The sequence below is a fragment of the Vicia villosa genome, linkage group LG2, assembly GCF_029867415.1.
Source record: "Vicia villosa cultivar HV-30 ecotype Madison, WI linkage group LG2, Vvil1.0, whole genome shotgun sequence".
NCBI lineage: Eukaryota > Viridiplantae > Streptophyta > Magnoliopsida > Fabales > Fabaceae > Vicia > Vicia villosa.
In genome coordinates, this window is record NC_081181.1 from 197,336,960 (window position 1) to 197,358,362 (window position 21,403).

General features: G+C 38.9%; 1 non-coding gene across 1 annotated transcript; it reads left to right on the top strand.

Annotated features, from left to right (window-relative positions):
* The first annotated feature begins 3,590 nt into the window (after nt 1–3,590).
* Nucleotides 3,591–3,697, top strand: LOC131654358 (small nucleolar RNA R71). The gene has a single exon (XR_009299399.1). It is a non-coding gene; the product is annotated as a small nucleolar RNA R71 (small nucleolar RNA).
* Nucleotides 3,698–21,403: the final 17,706 nt, after the last annotated feature.

Below are 21,403 nucleotides of genomic sequence, written 5' to 3' on the forward strand. Positions count from 1 at the left end.
CAGGAGGAAGCACACCAGCAGCTAGGTAATTTACGAAATCTGCATACCAAGGTGTGTTAGATCGGGCTAAAGCTATTTCAGCTAATTTCTCGGTTTTAGAGTTTGGACGGTATGGTTCGAATTCATTTGCTTCTAATTGGGCGATGAGTCTTTCATAAGGGAAATCATCGTCAATTGGTACTTGTTCGGGTTTCAGATTTTCCAATCGAGAGAGGTGATCTGCTACGACATTTTCAGTGCCTTTCTTATCTTTAATTTCCAGGTCGAATTCTTGTAGTAACAAGATCCATCTCAAAAGTCTTGGTTTAGCGTCCTTTTTGGTTAGGAGGTACCTAATGGCGGCGTGGTCAGTGTATATGATTATTTTGGCTCCTACCAGGTAAGAACGGAATTTGTCTAATGCGAATACGACAGCTAATAATTCTTTTTCTGTCGTGGCATAATTCATCTGAGCTTCGTCTAGGGTTCTACTCGCATAATATATGACATGTAGTTTCTTATCCTTTCTTTGTCCTAGAACGGCTCCTACAGCATAATCACTTGCGTCACACATTATTTCGAAAGGTTCATTCCAGTCGGGAGGTTGCATAATTGGCGCAGAGATCAATGCTTGTTTAAGCGTTTGAAATGCTTCAGTGCATTTATCGGTGAAAACAAATTCGGCGTCTTTCATGAGTAGTTCAGTTAAAGGTTTGGTTATTTTAGAGAAATCCTTAATGAAGCGTCGGTAAAAACCAGCATGTCCCAGAAAACTTCTTATTTCTCTAACGGTTTTGGGAGGTTGAAGGTTTTCGATAATCTCGATTTTTGCTTTATCAACTTCGATTCCTCTATCGGATACGATGTGTCCAAGTACAATTCCTTGTCGAACCATGAAATGGCATTTTTCCCAATTGAGGACTAGGTTTACGCTTACGCATCGTCTAAGCACCATTTCAAGGTTTTCTAAACATGTTTCAAAACTTCCTCCACAGACAGAGAAGTCGTCCATAAAGACCTCCATTATTCCATCTAGGAAGTCGGCAAATATTGCCATCATGCATCTTTGGAAGGTCGCGGGTGCATTGCAGAGTCCAAAAGGCATTCGTCTATAAGCGAATGTACCATAAGGACAGGTGAATGTGGTCTTCTCTTGGTCGTCAGGGTGGATAGGAATTTGGAAAAATCCGGAGTATCCATCCAGATAACAAAAATGTGAGTGTTTAGCTAGGCGTTCGAGCATTTGATCTATGAAAGGTAAAGGGAAATGGTCTTTTCGGGTAGCTTTATTTAGCTTCCTATAGTCAATGCACATCCTCCATCCAGTTTGGGTACGTTGTGCTACAGATTCTCCTTTTGCATTAGTGATTACAGTGACTCCTCCTTTCTTTGGTACGACGTGAACGGGGCTAACCCATTTGCTATCGGATATAGGATATATTATTCCAGCTTCTAGCAGTTTTTGGATTTCCTTTTTAACCACATCGCTCATAATAGGATTTATTCGCCTTTGATGTTCCCTAGAGGTTTTACTATCGTCTTCGAGCATAATGCGGTGCATACACAGAGAAGGGCTTATACCTTTTAGATCTGATATGTTGTATCCTAAAGCGGTAGGGTATTTTCTTAGAACATTAAGTAGTTTTTCAGTCTCGGTTCGTCCTAAGTTGGCGTTCACTATAACTGGTCGGTTTAGTTCTTCGTCTAGAAATTCGTATCTAAGATCGGTAGGAAGTGTCTTCAGCTCTATAGCAGGTTTCTTAGGTCCAGGTATAGGATCAGGGGTTAAAGCTAAGCATTCACTCAGGTGGTTATCTTGATATTCCTCACGCCAGTTGTCATCTTCAAAAATTGGCGGCATAGGAATTCTTAGGGTTTCGGTTTCCTTATTTGGTTCGGATTTTATTTCCTTGACACATTCGTCGATTATATCAGCAGAACAGCATGTGTCAATTATAGAAGGTGCTTTTAGGAATTGGGAAAGGATAAATTCTATTTTCTCTTCTCCTACTTCGAAAGTAAGCTTTCCTCGCTTTACATCTATAATTGCACCAGCGGTCGCTAAAAATGGTCTTCCTAAAATGATCGGGATGTTAGAATCTTCTTGGATATCCATAATGATGAAGTCAGTTGGGATGTAGAATTGACCTACACGAACAGGGATATTCTCTAACATTCCTACAGGATATTTAACTGAACGGTCTGCTAGTTGAAGAGACATTTTTGTTGCTTTAAGCTCACCTAGATTGAGTTTCTTACAGGTCGAAAGAGGCATCAAACTAACACTAGCTCCTAAATCGCACAAGGCTTTCTCTATGATGGTTTTTCCAATTACGCAGGGTATAGAGAAACTACCAGGGTCTTTTAGTTTTGGAGGCATGTTGTTTTGGATGATAGCGCTACATTCAGCGGTAAGCGTTATAGTTTCGTTATCCTCGAGCTTCTTTTTGTTTGATAAGATTTCTTTTAAGAACTTAGCGTACGAAGGCATCTCAGTTATGGCTTCTGTGAATGGTATGGTTATGTTTAATTGCTTCAGAAGTTCTACAAATCTTTTAAATTGCGCTTCGGTTTTTGATTTAGCTAATCTCTGAGGGTAAGGAATTGGTGGCTTATAAGGTGGTGGTGGAACATAAGGTTTCTCCTTTTCGGGTTCCACTTCGTTATTGTTCTCATCAGTCTTAGCAGTTTGTTCGTCGGTTGGTTTCTTTTGGGTTTCCTTTGGCTCTTGTTGTGACATGGGTACGTTTTGGGTTCTAGGATCTATGGGTCCATCGTAATTAGTTCCACTTCGTAGTGTTATCGCGTTCGCATGTCCTTTAGGATTAGGTTGTGGTTGAGCAGGAAACGTGCCAGCAGGGGCAGCAGTAGGTGCTTGTTGTTGAGCTACTTGTGAGATTTGAGTTTCTAACATTTTGTTATGCGTAGCTAAAGCATCTACTTTGTTCGATAGTTGTTTTAGTTGCTCGCTATTGTGGATGTTTTGATTCAGGAAGTCTTTATTGGTTTGTTGTTGGGAAGCTATGAAGTTCTCCATCATGATTTCTAGGTTTGACTTCCTAGGGGTGTTTTGAGCAGCTACAGGCGCTTTTTGGTAGCCAGGTGGTACAGCAGGTGCTTGTCCAGGCGCGTACAACGCATTGTTGTTCTTATAAGAAAAGTTCGGGTGGTTTTTCCATCCAGGGTTGTACGTGTTAGAATAAGGGTTTCCTTGAGCGTAATTTACTTGATCAGATGGGACTCCAGTCAAGAGTTGACATTCAGCAACTACATGCCCAGTCAATCCACAAATCTCGCAGTTAGGTGCTACGGCGGCAGCGGTGGCTGAAGGGGTGATGGTCAAATTCTCAATCTTTTGAGTTAAAGCGTCTACTTTAGCGTTAACGCGGTCTATACCACTAATTTCGTACATTCCTCCTTTGGTTTGGGCTTTCTCTAGGGCGGCGCGTTCTCCTCCCCATTGGTAATGGTTTTGTGCCATGTTCTCTATGAGTTTGTATGCTTCATCATGGGGTTTGTCCATTAATGCTCCGCCAGCAGCGGCATCTATAGTCATTTTAGTGTTATATAAGAGACCACCATAAAAGGTATGGATGATCAGCCATGGTTCGAGTCCATGATGAGGGCATATCCTAAGCATGTCCTTGTAACGTTCCCAAGCTTCGAAAAGCGATTCGTTATCTTTCTGGGTAAATCCGTTGATTTGACCTCTAAGCATAGCAGTTTTGCTAGGCGGAAAGTATCTTGCTAAGAATACTCTCTTCAATTCGTCCCACGTAGTTATGGAATTGGAAGGCAGGGATTGAAGCCACGCTCTCGCTCTATCTCTCAAGGAGAAAGGGAAAAGGCGTAATCGAATAGCTTCGGAACTAACATTGTTGGCTTTGATAGTGTCGGCGTATTGCACGAACACGGATAAATGGAGATTGGGGTCGTCTACAGGGCTTCCAGAGAATTGATTCTGTTGAACAGCTTGGACCAGTGAAGGTTTCAGTTCGAAATTGTTCGCTTCAATCGCAGGTGGTGCGATACTTGAATGCGGTTCAGCGCGCGAAGGAGCGGCATAGTCTCTAAGAGGACGAATAGCAGCCATCTCTAACTTCGGGGTGATTTGATTGATTTGATCAGTAAAATTCAATTCCTGATTAATCGGAATTTCTGCTACTTCGGGAAGGTTGCGAGCTCGACGTTTAACGTTAATGAAACGTTCGATCTCGTTAATTCGTTGTATTAAGTCTCCTCCTTGTGAACGAGTATTTGGCATACAATCGTTCAAAAAGATAGGGAAGAATTTTCCTAGTCTCTACGGTGTAACAGTGAGTTACGATATCGACTTAAATAGTCCCCGGCAACGGCGCCAAAAACTTGATCGCGACTTTACGTGTCTATAAATCTGATAACTGCAAGTGCACAGTCGTGTCGTGTAGTTTTAAAAGATATCGAATCCACAGGGACTATGAATCGATCTACCGTTATCTAAGGTTACTATGTAAAGCTAGGAGTACTAAAATTTTCGATTGTTCCTAAGGGAAAGTGATTGTGAGAAAATAAAGAATAATAATGAAAGACAGGTATCAGTATGTATTTCGTTTAACTAAAGGTAATCCGAAGGTTCATTGGCTTTTACATAATTAAATTAAAAATCTTTACTAATTCCAATTGATTAAAAATCCTCGTCTCAAACTTTCGCTCTGTTGATTCAGACTACTATCCTAATCCTAATGTACGCTTTCGCCATCCCATTAGATTTTAGAAGAGCTTTTTGAAAACAATGTAATTAATAAAATGCCTATTTTACGAGGTTGTTATCTATTTAAATATCCTAATCTCAAACTTTCGCTCTGTTGACTCGGAGCAAGCTAATACCCCTAACGTACGCTTTCGCTATCCCGCTCGAGTGTAAAAACAATTTTTGAAAATAAATAAGTTCCAATTAGTTTTAATATGCTTTCGCCATCCTTAAAACTAATGTCCTATGTCTACTATCCAGTTAAAGGCCTCAAACTTTCGCTCTATTGGTTTTAACCTTTGACCGTCCTAATCCCTCAAACTTTCGCTCTATTGGTTTTAAGACTTACTAATTAAACTAGACATATAAACCAAAAATAAGTGATAATTAATAAAACCTAATTTAAGCCAATTTATTTCGGATCCCTACGGTTAACTTACTTTACATACCGATACCTTTAGTATTTTAGCCAGACATATTAATACGGTTAAACATGCATAAATCGGTTTTGTTCATAATAATAAGCATATTAAATGGCATATAATATAGATATATCATGCAATAGTAATATAAATAAAAGCGGTAAATAAAAACCTGAATTAAATAAATGGCAAATAATTCTTCAAGTATCGAACTTCCACCACAGCTTGGCTGGATCGTTCTTCGGAATTTAAATGGCAGAAAATAAAAACAAGGAAAATAAAGCGATAAATCTAACGTAAGGCTAGATCTATGAAAAGTTCACAACAATTTCCAATGTAGAAATCGTTGTGAGAAAATAGAAGGTTAAATGGAAACAGAATAATGAAAAGCAGTTCGCGGTACAATTTCGGCAGCACTTCGTTGGCAGGAAATCGGACACTTTGGACTGAAGTGGCTGCCTCTATTTATAGGTGAGGCTTTGCAGTTGCTTTGCGTGAAAAACGGGACTTTTTGCAGACCGGGACTTGGAGACGTGCGTCTCCTATTCTTCAGGGAGTGGCCTTGACTGACTTGAGACGTGCGTCTCAAGTGGAGATTCTTTAGGGAGGTGGAGACGTGCGTCTCCCCTTTGCTGAGGTGGCAGAGACGTGCGTCTCTGCTTACTAGTGTGGCCTGGGTTGCTTCCTTCGTGGGCTGGATTGCTCTTTTGGGCCTTTTGGGTCCTAATTGCACCCCTCTTTCGTTTCAGCACCCCTTTTCGTCTCTTAAGCATAAATATTGGTCATTTAAGCTCGATTTTCTTTCCTTTTCGCAAATAGTCGTAATTGAAGTGTAAAACCTGAAACAAAGCAAATACACGCGTAATATCATAATAAATTGACGTAATAAATGGAAAATGCTATAAATATCTATGGATTTTAGGCTAAATATACGATATAAAATCGTGTTATCAGGTATCTGAAAGGTACTACTAATGTTGGCTTAGTTTACAGAAATTCTAAAGAATACAACTTAGTAGGATTCTGTGATGCTGATTATGCTGGAGACAGAATTGAAAGAAAGAGTACTTCAGGAAGTTGCCAATTTCTTGGAAGTCATTTGATCTCCTGGTACAGCAAGAAGCAAGCAACTATTGCTCTATCAACCACAGAAGCAGAATATGTCGCGGCTGCTGGTTGTAGTACACAGATGCTCTGGATGAAGAGTCAGTTAGAAGATTATCAGATATTTGAGAGTAACATTCCTATATTCTGTGATAATACTTCTGCTATATGTTTATCTAAGAATCCTATTCTTCATTCAAAAGCTAAACATATTGAGATTAAACATCATTTCATAAGGGACTATGTTCAGAAGGGTGTTATATCTTTAAACTTTGTTGATACAGACCATCAATGGGCTGATATCTTTACAAAACCCCTGGCTGAAGATAGGTTTAAGTTCATTCTGAAGAACATCAGTATGGATTTATGCCCAGAATGAGAAGATGAGAAGTTCTCATGTATGAGTATCTTCTGAAATGATTGTGGAACATTCTTTTTAGTTAGAAGTTCTGATTGAATTCTTTTAGAAATTATGATTCGGTTATTACTAACGTTTCATTGTCTAAGTTGATTCAGAACCTCTTTTAAAGCAAAACAGCTGTTACGTTTTATCTCGGGATGGTAAACCTGTCGTTACTATTCATGGATAAACGCGCGTGCAGTTGAAGGGACGCCGACCATAGGTAACTGTGCTAGTCACCTCTTTTGTCTTTATTATCTCTCCTCACGTCACGTAACATTAAATGCTAGTCATCATTCGTTTCACTTTATTTTCTTTTAAATACTCTTCAAAATGGTTTTTGGTTTCCTATCTTTTTGTTTTCCTGCATTCCTGTCTTGTAAACCTTTTTGATTATCTATGAAAAGTTTCTTTGTGTTTTACATTCCAGTAAATGTTTTCTTTTGTCGTTTTATACATCTGAATCTTTTTAAATATTCTTTTTGATGTTATGACAAAAAGGGGGAGAAAGATAAATGATAAATGATTTGATTAAATCTATCAGTTGCTGGGTAAAGGCTCCCACACATTCACTAACAAGAACTGCAAGTTCTATATGGTTTAAGTGTTTTGCAGGTACAGAGAAGTGAAGTGAATCTTCAGAAGCAAACACCAGAAGCAAAACCATAAGAAGAAGCGTTATTCTGTAAAAGGAATAAGCTCTTGGAAACTGAAGCAAGCTGAGTGCTGTCAAGCTTCAGAGATCAGAAGCAAGAAAGAAGAATGAATCAGAAGCACTGATAATAGAATTTGAATATCATTGTCTATCCTGTTCTGACAAAATTCTATTTGCTCTGATACATATAATGTTATGGCTCTGATACATTATTTGCTCTGATACATTATTTCAGCCTATATGGCTCTGATACATATAATGTGTTCAAACATACATTTTATGTTCTAACTCGTTCATGCTGACTTTTGTCGTTTAGTTTTTGTTCTGTAACATTTCAGGATGTAGAGATGCTCTGATGATGCTCTGGTACATTCAACAATGTTCTGATACAAATCTAGCATGAAGTGATGATTGGTAGACATTCAAAGTTCTGAAGCTATCCGAGGGAAGCAGAAATCAGAAGATGTGAATGTTCTAAAAGATCAAGAAAACTCAAGTTCTGAAGCTGTCCTGAATGGAAGCAGAAGTCAGAAGCTGTGAATGTTCTGAAGATCAAAGAAATTCAAGTTCTGAAGCTGTCCACGATGGAAGCAGGAATCAGAAGCTGTGAGTGTTCTAAGGATCTAAAGAAATTCAAGTTCTGAAGCTGTCCAATGGAAGCAGAAGTCAGAAGCTATGAATTCTCTGAAGGCAGAAGCTTATATGATCGTCTCTACCGAAATAATCAGGGAAGTCTTTTATCAAAGTTCTTCGAGTATTTATTTCAGGGGGAGATTATTTATCTCAGGGGGAGATTGTTAATCTCAGGGGGAGACATATTCATATGCTTATGCTATAGCTGTGTAATTTGTCTTTTGCCGTCTACTCTTTCTGATCGCAAATTCATATCATTTATATATGTTTTTGTCATCATCAAAAAGGGGGAGATTGTTAGAACAAGATTTGTTCTTATCAATTATCTTAGTTTTGATGATAACAATAATATGAATTTTGCTTAAGATAATATGGTACTCTAATCCAATGCAATTTCCCTTTCAGGAAATATATAAAGAGTACGCATAATTCAGCGCTCAGAAGTTGTGTCTCAAATGGTTCAGCATGCAACATCAGAACATGGTCTGGCAAGACATCAGAAGATGGTCGAAGCAGAATCAGAACATGGGTCTATGGAAGCATCAGAAGAACATGAGATCAGAAGCACTGAAGATCAGAAGATGGTATCACGCTCAGAAGCACTTCAAGGTCAGAAGATCAGAAGATGCTATGCACCAAGCAGTTTGACTCTGATGATATTCAAACGTCGTATTCACAAACATCAGATCAGAAGGAAGTACACGTGGCAGACTACGCTGACTGACAAAAGGAACGTTAAAAGCTACTAAAGGCTACGTCAGTAGACACAGCGTGAACAAGGCTCGAGGTAGTTGACAAAAGCGTATAACATTAAATGCGATGCTGTACGGAACACGCAAAGCATTAAATGCATTCAACGGTCATCTTCTCAACGCCTATAAATATGAAGTTCTGATGAGAAGCAAGGTTAACGATTCTGCACCAAAACAACTTATATCAAACTTGCTGAAACGCTGTTCAAATCTAAACTCAGAATCTTCATCTTCATCAACTCACTACATTGCTGTTGTAATATTTTAGTGAGATTAAGCTTAAACGATTAAGAGAAATATCACAGTTGTGATTATCGCTTTTAAGAAGCATTTGTAATACTCTTAGAATTACATTAAGTTGTAAGGAACTAGAGTGATCGTGTGATCAGTATACTCTAGGAAGTCTTAGCAGTTGGCTGAGCAGTTTGTAACTAGAGTGATCGTGTTGATCAGAATACTCTAGGAAAGTCTTAGGAGTGAACTAAGCCTAGAGTGATCGTGTTGATCAGTAGACTCTAGAAAAGTCTTAGAGGGTATCTAAGCAGTTGTTCCTGGAGTGATCAGTGTGTGATCAGAAGACTCTGGAAGACTTAGTTGCGGACTAAGTGGAAAACCATTGTAATCCGTGCGATTAGTGGATTAAATCCTCAGGTTGAGGTAAATCATCTCTGCGGGGGTGGACTGGAGTAGCTTCGTTAACAGCGAACCAGGATAAAAATAATTGTGCAATTTATTTTTATCGTCCAAGATTTAAAGTCACACTTATTCAATCCCCCCCTTTCTAAGTGTTTTTCTATCCTTCAATTGCGACTGCCTCGCTCCTTTGATTTGATGAATGATTACCATTGTGGTATCGTCATCTCTTGATCTCTTGATGGAATTAGGATAATCATTGCGGTTTTGACATTCCTCAACCTTTGGAAGGATAACCCTTGTTGTATCCTTAGATGCACACCCTTTTGGTGAGTTTTGAAAGCTCGATCAAGTTAAATGAACACTACCCTTCCCCAAGGTCAAAATGAGGGTTTTTATGATTAGAAAAGAAACTCCTACTTCAAGGCTCAAAGGGGTTAACGAGGGTCTATCTCCCTTATATCTCCGGTGTTTGGGGATTTGAAACAATGCCTGTACATCCTCAGTAGGGTTTTTTATTCAAAAACACATGATCAGAGATTTTGCATTTTTATTTTTCATCATTCTCCCTCAGCTTTTTGCCTCAGCAAGCAATTAATAAAGTTGGTATCGTAATGCCAAAAACATTTTATGAGTGAAAACGAATGGGTTTTTTCAAGACAAACATAAACAATGTATTTTATTTTCATTCAGAAATTAACAAGTTTTTACATGCTAGCAATGCTTAAACAATCAATGAAATATTACAAATGAGAATGCAATAACGAAACTAAATGAATGCCATTGTTGAGGAGACTTGACTCCGTCTGGACTTATTGATCTTGAATACTTTTTGCAGTTCTTTCCAAACACTTCAGATTACTTCAAAAGAGAACTCCAACGAAGTCACCCATGAGTCGTAAACTTTTGCCTTGCTTTAGGGATTCGAGCAATGCGAGTGATGCAATGTTCAAGATAAGAGTACGTCTTGCTTATCCCTCGTGCAGGAGCCCCAAGCATAGTCGTTGGAGAAGTATTCGCCATCAAACATGGAGGAACCTTGCGTGGTCATCAAACTTAGGGAAGCTATCTGTTGTAAGGAAAGACCAAAGCACCAACTGAAACACCAACCTCCACGGATACAACTGAGCACAAGAACCTTGAGAATGAGAGATGCTTCTACAGGAAATTCTTGATTACCTCTTGGAAAAAGAATCTGACGAAGTCACTCCAGAATTGGTAATGCTTTAAGGGATTCGAACAAAGCAAATGGCGCAATGCTCAAGATAGACCAGGTCTTGCTTATCCCTCGATCGGGAGCCCCAAGCAACTTCCACACATGTACAGGAGATGATTACCAATTTAGCTTCAATATCCAAACCATTCGGAGTGAGAGTAAATCACCCTTGCAGTTTTTTGACATCAAGCGCAAACCAACAATACCCAAATCAACGGAGTCATGACTTTTTTATGGCTTTCAATCTTTTTTCAATAGGTGGAGCCTTTTGTCCATTCCACTAATCGGAAACTTGAAGACTTCAATTTCCCAATCGTTTTCATGATGTATCTCCCTCTTAAGAGTGATAGGAATCTCAACTATGCCTCAGACGTTTGAATCCATAAGACCTTCTCTTGAGGTGAGATTAACATTTGCATTTGGCTTCTAAGGAACTTGTCTCAACTCTTCGTGTCTAAAAGAAAAGGCTTGAATAACCTCCACACACTAATTCATGTTATCTCCCATTTTGTTCTCATCTCAGTCAAAACCCCACGGAGTTGTTCCATTATTAACTTTCAAGCACATGGCGATGAGAAGTCAACTTTGTTGCTAAAGTCAGAACTTGAGTAGAAAGGGCCCCATAAGCTTCTGAGAGAACCATGAAATGCATGATAGTATGAATGCAATGTGTTTCATTTCCAAGGGATCCTAAAGTCTTTCCACACACTTTTTGTTCTCTTTTGGAATCAAAGCCCCTTTTTTTTGTATAGAATATCTTTTCTTTTCCTTTTTTGATTTTCTATTTCCTTTTTTCTTTTTCTCCTTTTTTTGGAAATAGACTTTAGGATCCCCCACAAATGAAGTGGATAAAGCAATGATGTTATGCAATGCAAAAGCATGGGATCAAGGGTCCACATAATCTGAGTAGCAATCTGTGCAATCTCTGGATAACTTATGTAAAATCTCTGTATAAGCCAAGTGTCACAGGATCAAAGGTTCGACGCCTTTTTGAATACCAGAATATCGAGCACCATGAGAACAGACCAAATAAAGGTCCGACCTCAAATATGAAGAATCCAAGGTATGTAGGAGTCAAGGTTTCCTGTCCCACCCCAATCTCACGGGTATGTAGTCTAGACACGGACAAGTGGTCCCTAATGGTCACTAGGGTCTACAGTTCCCATGGGGTACAAAGTGTTTGAGGCAACAAGCGTGCCAGACACAGTGTTCCATGAAAGAACCTCGCCCAGTTGTGGTACCCCATGTCAAGCTCGATCGTAGCAAGAGCCACGGGAGTCAACATGAGCATCCACGCTAATCCTATGTGTCACTGGCCTGGGTAGTGGGCCTTTTACCTCACACAAACCCCCCACCTGCAAAACAAAGCAGAAAAATATGTGGCCCCCACGGGGACCCATAATATAGTCCAGATGCATGATGTGCAAGCAGAAGTAAACATGATATGCAAGCAGAAAATAAACATGCAAACATATATACAAGATATAGACACAAAAAAACAAGTAAACACCCAAAAAAATAAAACAAACAAAGGCTAGGATCGACTTGCTTAGGTATCCCCAGCAGAGTCGCCAGCTGTCGCACGCTCGCGAAAAAAGAACAGAGTCGCCACCAATATATTTATCCCATAAGGGAAAGGAATATCAGAAAACCTAACAAAGGAAGGAACAAGGTCTTGCGACCAGAGAATCAAGGTACGAAAGTCGGTTACGCAAGGGGAAGGTATTAGCACCCCTCGCGCCCATCGTACTCGATGGTATCCACCTATGTTTGTTTCTATCTAAAGGGTGTGTATTATGTCTATGTCTACATGCGAATGAATGCAAAAGAAATACGGGGAAAAGAAGGAAATATTTACAAATGTGCTCGTTCAAGCCCCGCGACTTGATGCCTACGTATCCTTTTCAGGAATCAGAGCGCCGTAGTTCGGCTCACATGTTTTTTGTTTTTGTGTTTTTTAGTTGGGCGGCGTTAACATTCGCGCTCTTGCATAAGGGATCGACCTAGGATGCAATGGAGCGGAAATAACGGTGCCCTTAAGAAAGGAGAGATGAGAGAGACTTTGAGTGTTTCGAGGAAATCCCTTAAGCAAGGGAAACTCGAGTTACTCTTTGGTTTGTGTTTTTTAGAAGTTGGGAACTTACGCCTGAATGAGATCCTTAAGCAAGGGAGATCCAAGCACTCGAACATTCCCTTAAGCAAGGGACGTTCAAGCTTCCATTCCCTTTTTAAGAATTTTCACTTTGATTATTAGTGTTTTAAGTGTTTTCTTTGTATTTTTTATGGGGATTTTTATTTGAATATTTTTAGATGTTTTAGTATTGAAAAAGAAAAAGAATGAAAGAGTGGGGAGACTATCTTATTTTCTAGCCTAATAGTTATTATTGTTTTATGTACAAGGGAGTCTAATCTAAAGTGATCATGATAATGGGATGGATTCTAAAAGGAGCATATGAATGGTATTAACAAAGTAGGCCAAAAATATGGCCCAAAACAAGCAACAAATCACACAAGAATAATACAAAAATAACATGGAAATGATACAAAATGATAAAAGAATCAATTCCAAAATTAGCCTAAAAATATACTACTATTTTTACGAGCCTTTTTTAATGTCATTTTTTATGAGGTTTTCTAGAAGACTAAGAATTAAACTCTCTAAAATTACCTAAAAATCTAACACAATTTTAATGGTATTTTGGGTGAGGTTTTATTTTATTACCTAAAAAGAAATAGAAAACAACTATGTCAACATCTAAATCTTAACAAGAAAAATGGTGTAAGTCAGGGGGGTGAAAAATTGAAAATAGGGTGCATGTAGCAGCTGGGCGCAGGCCCATGGGGAATGGCTCAATGGAGTTTTTGTTGTAGATTTTCTTAGTGATAAAACGTGTTGCGCTGGGCCACAGGGGGGTGTACTGAGCATTCAGGCCCAACGCTTGTTTTGTTTAGTTTCTATTCAGCCAAGACTGAAGATGGTGTGATGGGCTTGGACAGGGGATGTAGATTGCAATAAGCCCAAGGGAATTTCTTGTGATCCATCAGATTTTTGAAAGGACTTGATCCAATTAACACACAATCTTCATTACCAGATTTTTTTTAAAAAAGAAAATCAATTAAAACAACAAAGAGGAAATTAGGGTTCAGTATAGTGACATTCACGTTCTCAGACTCTCCTTCCCTTCTAAACAGACGGCGGCGATTTTCCATCCCTCCACCGATTCGTTCTAACGCGCCACCGTGAATCGACCACCACCTGTACCTCTCTCACCTCTAACGTCCAATTCAAACCTTACTCAAATCTAACCCTAAGTGTGAAAGGACCAGTGTACAACGCTCAAACAACGCGAGGTATCGACATCAATCCGAAGTTTGATAGAAGCTACAAGCTACCATGGCATCAGAGAAAGAAAAACGAGGCGCAGAGATGAACGTACTTACCTGCAACGATCTTGATAATGAAGAACGGCTTGCAATTGTTGGATGCGCGAAATGAACGCGATAAGCGGAGAATTTCTTCAGGTGAGTCTCGATTCCTCTTTAGCTCTTGCTTGCCGCTTCATCTTCATCTTCTTTTTCTTCTCTGTTCTTTTTTCTTTCGGTTTTGCGTATTGTTATTTGTTGTGCGTTGAGAGTTGTCGTGAGGGGAGTTACGGTGAGGTGGTAGGGACGAAGAGGAGTGGTTTAGCACACCTTCACTCAGAGTTCAATGGAGGAACTCTGAGGGAGGCTTGTGGTTGTGCTCTAATGGTGGTGAGGGTGGAAGATGAGTGAATGTGATGGAGAAGGTGATGAGAGTTGAGAGGTGAGCGATGATTGAAGAAGAGAGAGAGGTTCTGTTAGGAAGATGAAGGTTGGTGGAAGAGGATGAGAGAAAAATGGCGTGTTGATGGTGATGAAGTGGTGAATGGAGGAAATGGTTGAAGAGTGAAAGGTGGATGGTGTGTAGAGTAAAGAGATTGAATGAATGATTCAGTTTATATAGATTGGGAGGGAGAGAATCGGTTAGAGGTGAGTGGATGAGAGCCCTTGGATGAGAGTTTTCTGTTATGAAATTGAAGGATGAGATTGAATCGGTTTCAATTGGTTTTGATTCAGTTATTCTGTTATAACTGATTTTTTGCAGCTGTTATGTTAGTTATGGTTAGTTGGGGAATTTGTAACTGTTTTTTTGAAGGTTAGTTAAAACTGTTTGGGGTTTTGTTATAAATCTGTTGGTGGTTGGTTATGAGACTGAATGAAGGTAGTTAGAGAGGTTGGGATTCTGTTAGGGATGTTTTAGGTTGTTAGGAGATGGTTAATTGGTGGATTAATGGGAGAGTGCTGAAACTGTTATGGAGTTTAGGAGAGTTAGGGTTGGTTTTTGTTTATGCAAGGCTGCATTTATTTGTTGGCAGCATAGAAAGGTTTTGGATAATAGTCTAACTGCTGACTTTTCTTTGTTTTTTCTGTTTTTTCTAGATGTAAAGGACTGTTAATGATTATTGAATACTGATGTTAGTTTAGGTTAGGAAGGAAAATTGTTATGACTCTGTTTTGTAGCTTTTCCTTGGTCTGAATTGAATGAACGCGTTTTTGAACTTGTAACGAGCTTATGATTGGAACCGTTTATCATTGCTGTAGGATTCTGGAAAACGGGCTCGGTATTATCGAAACGATGCAGGGCGGTTTAGTTAGGGATCACTGCAGAAAAGAAGGGTTAGATGTTATGTCACTTGTTTTTGAAGTACAGAGCTGGTATGTATATAGTATGAAGGGCTGTTAGTATCAAGACTGAATGTATGCTCATGTATCATGTATGGCTCTCCTTTGGTGAGTGTATGTAATTATTATGGTTTGAAGCTGTTAGTAAACAGTTTAAACAGGTGCAGGTCTAAGATGGTTGATATGTGAGTCAAAAGAAATTCTGCATTTATGTTTTTTGGATTAATTCACACTGAATATGTATGAATGGATTTTGTATGTGTTAATGCATTGTTAATGCTCTGTTCTGTATTATTGTCTTATTGGCATCCATGCTTGGCTAAAACATAATAGCAGCTGAATGTAATGTATTGTACTCTTGCAAATATTAAAAAGAACAAAACAGGTACTGAAACAAGATGTTACAAGGAATGTCATGACATTGACCATGACATCGCGCCTGCAGAACTGAGGAAGGAAGATTCAGTTTTGGTTTTAAAAGATACAGAATATTCTATGTGGATATTATGTAATCCTATGTGACGCAGTCTTAAAGGTCAAAGAATCAAGTCAGAATATTGAAGAATCAAATCTAAGATTGAAGTTTCAGCAGTTACTAATTTAGGAGATAAATTAGGTAACTTATGATCAAAAGGCCTTGTTTGTAGCAGAAGAAATCTGCTGATTTGTAACAGCATGGAGTGCTGCGATTTTAAGCCCAAGTCCAACTAGGATCAGGTTATATATAGGAATCTTTGTAGCCTTGTAAATCTAACGATCATAATGTAGTCATTAGGGTTTGTTGTTTAAGTGAACCACCCAAGTTGTGGGATGGTCACTGATTTGTGCCTCGAAGCCTGTAGGTAAGAGGTTTACTTTATTCACTCAGAAGCTGTGAAGCAATGAGTGAAGATTGTGTTTTTGGAACTACTCCATTATGTATATTTAAATTGTTGGTGATTAAGCTGTCGATGCAGTGGCTGAGTTGTTGACTGCTAGACATCATTGCTATGATTGGGAGTGGAATGGAGATATTCCATATCTAGGGAGAACCTAGGTAGAGGGGTCATTGGGTAGTGATTAAGTGAGGAGTTGTAAACTGGGAGTTTAGCTCTGAATTGATACTGCTAATAGTGGACTTCATCCCTGGCTTGGTATGCCCCCAGAGTAGGTTGATTGAACCGAACTGGGTGAACAATTCTGTTGTGTTGTTTATGTTTCTGCATTGTTTATTTGTAAGTTCAGTTTGGATGTCATAACATCGTGCATGACATCAGTGTGTGATTTAATGACTGTGCTAACACAGAATCTCTGCAAAGCAGATTTGTTTATGTTAACTGAACTGATATGTGATCCCAACACTTCCAGACTTCTGGATGTTAGAAGTAATAACAAATTGGGGGATCTGTATGTACTGCCCCAGCTAAGCTGATGACAGAAAAGATGTCGTGACATTGTGTATGACATTCTGAGTCTGTCTTACCAGAATTTCAATTGGTATCAGAGCTGGCATCCTGTCTGTTTCTGGATGAGATCCATGGGAGATACTTTCTGGTTGTTGGAGGTAGTTGATTGTTTGAACATTCATGTTCATACTGAATGGTCCCTAGAAGTGGAGGATGGACCTATGTGTGGAAGACTGGACCAACCTGACCATAACAGGTGTATTCTCTTGGCAAGGGAAGATGGTGTTACTGATATCCAAATGATTCATGTTGGAGTGAAGAATTTGGGGTGTTTTATTCAGCATATAGCAGGGTACAGAGAAGAAGATTGTCAAAACCTTCATGCGGGAGTGAAGTTAATGATAAGGTATTCTTTGTGCTTATCTGTTTCTTTCTGGTCAGAATATTGGTTAGGTCTTGTTGTGTTGCTTGAAGAAGAAGCAAGCATATTGTTGGATTGTTCAGCTGCAATTCTTGGATGTCATGCTTACAACTGGTTCTGGGAGTAAGCATTGTGTAATCTCTGTTGATATATGGCTATTTTCTGCTGCATAGCATCTGATGCATAATCCTATCTTTGAAAGAAGATCTCTAGGGTTATATGGTTTTCAACAGAATTTGTAGCAGATTGTTTTCAACCTTAGTACAAGTGTCAAAGATACCTGAGATTTTTTCTCAAGTCCACTCATAAAGGCATGGTTATTGAGGTTGAAGAGGTTCATATGATCAGTGTTCCTCATGTTCATCTGCAAAGTTGTTTGATGATCTTCAAGATTGTCAAGAATTGTGTGTTCCAAGAAGAAGGAACTGATGGCATACTGGTATGCAGCTACCAGTTGAAGAACAGATGTTCTGGTGCTAAACTTATGTAGTGTGAGTACATTTGTTTGGAACCTACTCCTGATCTGGAAGAGGAGACATCTGCTTTTTGTGTTGATTGGTCAGAATACAATCAATTGAACCTTCCATCCCAAATGTTAGTTTATTTCAGGCATAAGCTTATGGGAGTTGGAAGTAGAGCTCAGTACAAGTGAAAGGATTCATTCAGGTTTTCTTTTCAAGACCTCTATGAAAATTCAAGATGAGCTTATATCTGGTATGTTCTTTTGGTCAAAGGAACCAGATGTGTGAATTGTTTTCTTAATCATAGAACAGTTAGTGGTGAAAACTGAATACTGTGTATCGTGCATAGTGAAATATGGTTTTGAATATTGTGTGATGATTCAAGGGAGTCAGATTACTGTGTGGAATCTGAGGCATTTTCAGGAGTTATGTCATAAGTGAATCTGTTCCAGAAACCTTGTTGAGGGAATCTCTTCATGGGGTACAGATTGTGGCATCCATTATCTCAAAGTCAGAAGAGAAGTCTGAAGAAAAGTTTATTGAGATATGGCATATATTATCCCTTAATCATAACTGATGGGTAGCTGAGGTGATGATGTTGGTCGTGCTTTCTTTGTCTTTCCCCAAGTGTCATACAGGAGATGTTGAATGAGAAATCCAAAGAGTCTAAATGAATGATGTCATAACAGATGTTGTAACATCATTTTCAAGAAGAATGCTTTCATGTATGAAGAAGAGATCATTTAGAAGGACCTGGTGTGAGCAGCAAATTCTATCTGAGTGACTAATAGGTGCTCTGATGGGAGACTTAGTACTTATTGGATGTACAGCCTGAATACAGATTCATATACTCTGTCGGGAGCTAAGTATGTGTATAAAGTGTCCATGGTCTGATTTGATCTATGCATCAATTATAGTTCTGTGTTATCTTCAATTAAGCATTAAGAAAGGCAATGGTTGACTGGTGAGTTGATTCAAGAAGAAGAAACATATAGAAGTTTGGTGAGATGATTAACATAGTTGTGGATAAAAAGGATTCTTCTAATTCTAATTGGAGAGTATGTTAATCATTATGAGAAACATCATATCAAGGAGGACTTCAAATTATCTTGGCAGACCATGATCAGAGTGCAACTTGGTAGGGTTATGATCAACAAGTGGAAGAAGTGGCAGTTCTTTATGTTGAGTTTGTGGCAACCTTTCTATGGAAGCATCAAGTGTCAAAGGGTTATTTGTTGATTATTTCAGGTGGAGATAAGGTGGTAGACTTGAATCTGTTGAAGAAAGAGAAATGGAGTTAGTTGAATGTACTGAACTGTTCAACTGTATCTTAATGTTATACAAGATGTTATAACATCTAAATTCTGATGTGAGTATCTTTTGTAAAGGAGTTACTTTGTAATAGTGAAGTGTGTCAGCTAGTTAGTTGGGCAGAGGGTGCGCTCTTGAAGATATGAAGATGCATCTTATATTTTCCATTCATCATTACAAGTTTTCCTGTATAAAGCACAAATTATCTCAGATAGGGGGAGTGTCTTCTTAGTTCAAGATATAATTCTAGAAAATTGTCTTGGTCTGGTTTACTCTATCGTCAAAATGAAGGTGGCCCAAGTTAGCAGGAGCTCTTTCAACTTAGTTAGAGGAAGTTTCTTGTGAAAAGGTTTAACAAGATGTATCATTACAGTCAGTGGTTCTGGGAATGGTTGAATCTAACCATGTGCTTCTGGTATCCTCAAATCTTGATCTGGTCTAGTAGCTGCTTGTCAACAAGTGTTAGAAGGCTCCTCACAGTTGCAGTATACAGTCTCAAGAAGATCAGAACAACAGAGGTCTATGACTAGTAAGTCAGTAAAGGAGTAGGAGGTCTATTACGTGGTTCATAGGATGCTGTGTCAATGTCTCTTAAAGAATCTTAAGCTATGTGCTTGTGAGGTGAAAAGGGGACAATGTCTGACCGGATGTCATAACATAGTTAAAGACATTGATTCTGCAGAGTCAAACAAGGAAAAACTGTTTTGGAAAGAGTAATTGCTTTGAGAACTGATTCCTAATTAATAGCTTGACCATTGAACAAGACCAAAGACTATCGTTACTTCCTATGATCCTCCTATGGCTATAAATTAGCATCTTCGCAGCAGGCTTCAGATGTCAAATTGCTTAAAGATGTGTTTCGTGTGTGTCTGTGTTGGGTGCGTCCAGATTTGGTATTGCGATGGGTTCCTCTACCAAAATCTGTTCAGAATAACACAGGGTGAGGAAATCATGGATCTCTACCAAAGGTGTTACAGAAATAACAATGAACATGCATCCTCTTGTTCAGTCTTCGAGAAGGGAGACGTTTTAGTTGTGATTTGTGATCTGAGTTATGAACACAATTGTGATTTGTGTTCTGAGTTACAAGGGCTAGTTCTTGAAGAACTACAGTGGCAAGAATTGGTTTTCGTATCTTCTTCCTCATGTGCAGGGGGAGTTACAGGTTCTTCCATTGCATAATATGACATCGTATACATCTTTGTCATATTATGGCTAAAAAGGGGGAGAGAGGCTGATGCTGATTTTGCTACTGTCAAAAGAAACAAAGGAAGATTTGAAGACAGAAGTAGAAGCAGACTGAAGATGTTATGATGTGGTTCAGCCCAGGTATCCTGAAAGTTGAAGCAGCTGCTCTTGGAGTTAATTATGTATATTTAAGTTGTATTTTTATGTTTAGTTTTAGCCACAATAAGACAAAGGGGGAGATTGTTAATGCATTGTTAATGCTCTGTTCTGTATTATTGTCTTATTGGCATCCATGCTTGGCTAAAACATAATAGCAGCTGAATGTAATGTATTGTACTCTTGCAAATATTAAAAAGAACAAAACAGGTACTGAAACAAGATGTTACAAGGAATGTCATGACATTGACCATGACATCGCGCCTGCAGAACTGAGGAAGGAAGATTCAGTTTTGGTTTTAAAAGATACAGAATATTCTATGTGGATATTATGTAATCCTATGTGACGCAGTCTTAAAGGTCAAAGAATCAAGTCAGAATATTGAAGAATCAAATCTAAGATTGAAGTTTCAGCAGTTACTAATTTAGGAGATAAATTAGGTAACTTATGATCAAAAGGCCTTGTTTGTAGCAGAAGAAATCTGCTGATTTGTAACAGCATGGAGTGCTGCGATTTTAAGCCCAAGTCCAACTAGGATCAGGTTATATATAGGAATCTTTGTAGCCTTGTAAATCTAACGATCATAATGTAGTCATTAGGGTTTGTTGTTTAAGTGAACCACCCAAGTTGTGGGATGGTCACTGATTTGTGCCTCGAAGCCTGTAGGTAAGAGGTTTACTTTATTCACTCAGAAGCTGTGAAGCAATGAGTGAAGATTGTGTTCTTGGAACTACTCCATTATGTATATTTAAATTGTTGGTGATTGTTGAAGCGGTAAAGCGGCAAGCAACAAAAGATTTGGAAATATTTATCCGGGATAAATGTCCACAGAGATCGGTGAGAAGAACTGCCGTTCGACTATCTCGTGTTCTAAGTTTCATGAATTGGGTGCGGAAAGTAAATGCGGGAAAAGTAAATAAAATCAGATAAACGATCTCAATAGTCTAAGAGAAATAGTTATGGAATTGCATTTTGTTCTACCCGTCAAATACTTAAATCTGAAGATCTATCGCTCGACACTCACAATACGCATCAACATCACCGGGCATCACTCGAGATGCCACATCGGTGCCCATGTCTGCAACACCGGCGAAAGCTCAACCGTACTATTCACATCAGCGATTTCTCCACCGACACAAACAACACGGAGGCATTAAACTCGATACCCACTACGATTGTTAGTCCTAAATCCATGTCTGCAACCCAGAAACTAACAGTTATCATTCCTAATCAAGATCTATGGTGTCCATGTC